The sequence below is a fragment of the Gopherus flavomarginatus genome, chromosome 3 (genome assembly GCF_025201925.1).
Source record: "Gopherus flavomarginatus isolate rGopFla2 chromosome 3, rGopFla2.mat.asm, whole genome shotgun sequence".
NCBI classification, from domain to species: domain Eukaryota; kingdom Metazoa; phylum Chordata; order Testudines; family Testudinidae; genus Gopherus; species Gopherus flavomarginatus.
Genome location: NC_066619.1, coordinates 178,860,424 through 178,862,573, shown reverse-complemented (window position 1 = coordinate 178,862,573; position 2,150 = coordinate 178,860,424). Strand labels below are relative to the sequence as shown.

The window sequence follows — 2,150 nt, the reverse complement described above, 5'->3', positions numbered from 1 at the left end:
TCTTTCCAGAAGTATTGCTAAGGAAAACTTTTTTTTGCTGGATATGTGGTGTTTATATCCAGAGAGTTATGTAATTGGTTTTAGGCCATCAGATTTGGTGACTGCTAGTCATTGTTCTCTCTGCCCAGTCTTTTACTTGTAATACCAGCTTCCCCACAAGCTATGTGCACAGTTTGACTCTCTAAAGCTTGGATAATTCAAAGCAATATCAATTATTAGAGATACCCCACACGCAGACTTCAGTGTCTTGCCAGCTTTCTTGGTAAAAAGGTAAACAATCCTGTTACCCGATGTCCGGGACAGCCTGGTCTTGTTAGAGGCTGTGTTGTAGGACAACCTACAATGTTATGTCAGATGGTATAAAAAATGGTTCAGCATCTGACATACCCTCATAGGTTGTCCTACAACACAGCCTCTAACAAGATCAGGCTGTCCCGAACACCAGGTAACAGGACTGTTTACCTTTATACCAAGAAAGTTGGCAAGGCACCAAAGTCTGCATGTGGTGTGTGTCCAGGAAAACTTTGTGGTGTTCATGCTGTGCACCCTAAACTCCTTATGAGGTTGTCAAAAATGAAGAAGCATGTTAGCAGAGCCTATGTGTGTTAAATGTGTCCATGACAGAATCAAAGAAGCTTTCCTTATTGAGGAGCAGAAGATTGACGTGAAAGTGTTGAAGGCACAAGCACAGTATCAGAATTATTAGAGGTATAGTAACTTTAAAACTGTCTAACGGCGACTGACTATATGTGCTTTTATGGGTAAACCTTTGGGCAGGGATAGCAAATAGATATTGGGATAGGGGCAGCAAAAACCTAAAAGATATGCTCCAGTTCAGCCACTAGTTCTTGGGCTTGCTGCAGGAATTATTGGGTGAAATTCTATGGCCTGCTTAATGGTGAGGGTCCAACCAGATGATCACACTGACCCCATCAGACCTTTAAAATCTATAAATGGGTTTTCACACATACTCTTTGTCAAGGCTAAATCCCCACTCTGTCACTGCAAGTGCAGGAAGTGGGGGCCCGCAAGGATTTTAAAAAATAATACTTGTCACTCCGGGCTTGTATTAAACTCCCAATATTACAGCTTCTCTCTGAACTTGGCTTGGTAAATGCTGCCACCATCCAAATGCAAAAAACCCCCTTTGACCCAGGAAGAAGCACTTAGGAATTCCTTCCTGTGGGGTACCCTCAAGCCCCTTCTCTCACACACACACACACACACACACACACACACACACACACACACACACACACACACACACACACACACACACACACACACAGGAAGACCTGAGAAAGAAAGCTGGCCACCAGCTAATCAAACAACACACACAAACCTCATAGGACACCAAAAATCCAATCTTAGTCTTAAAAAAGGTAAATTTTATTAAAAACAAAAAGGGAAAAAAATACATCTGGAACGTAGGCTTTTGCTAGATTTTTTTTAAAAGAACAATTCCAAAAATTAAACACCAAAATAGCTTTCTTGGGGATTCATCTTAAAGGTTACAAGCAAACAAAAGCAGTGCTGTGTTTACAATGGCACCATGGAGCCGGGCCCATGGTCAGAAGGGGCTCCGACCAGCTCTGCTTGTTGGCTCCCCACACCCACCACTTGCTCGTCTCAGCCTGCAGGGTTGTGCAAGGCACTCTGCATATATAGCGGGGAGGTATTGCGGGGGTGGCCATAGAGAGTTGGGGGGAGGTGTTGCAGAGATGCTGAATTTCTGATCTCCTCAGGGGTGCTTGACCCCAGCTCTGTCCCAAGGGCCCACAAATATGTTTGGCACTGGGCCCACAAAATGTTAATCCAGCCGTAAATCTGGGGTTTAGCACAGAGAAGATCCACAAGCCTTAAAATATAAACGGAAATAAATCTTATCGCATCTAGCTAAACATTCTGATCTACTTACACTTTGGGTTGTTAAAAGTAGTTCTAGAGATGATCTGATAATTTTCATAACTGGTTCAAATTTTACACAGCATTTCTGCTGCCCTGTATCTTCAACCCAGAGAGCAACAGCCAAAGGGAAAGTTTTCTTTTGCAATTTTAAAAAGTTCTACTTTCCCATTGTCTTTTTTGGTGAGGTGTCCATTCCTTTTCTTTTACCTGTGGACTTGTTAACCCTATACAGGTAAAGCAAG

The 2,150-nt window shown here is 42.8% G+C and overlaps 1 pseudogene; it reads left to right on the top strand.

The window, feature by feature from the left end:
• The first annotated feature begins 366 nt into the window (after window positions 1-366).
• LOC127047369 (60S ribosomal protein L34-like) lies at window positions 367-706 on the top strand (annotated as a pseudogene).
• Window positions 707-2,150: the final 1,444 nt, after the last annotated feature.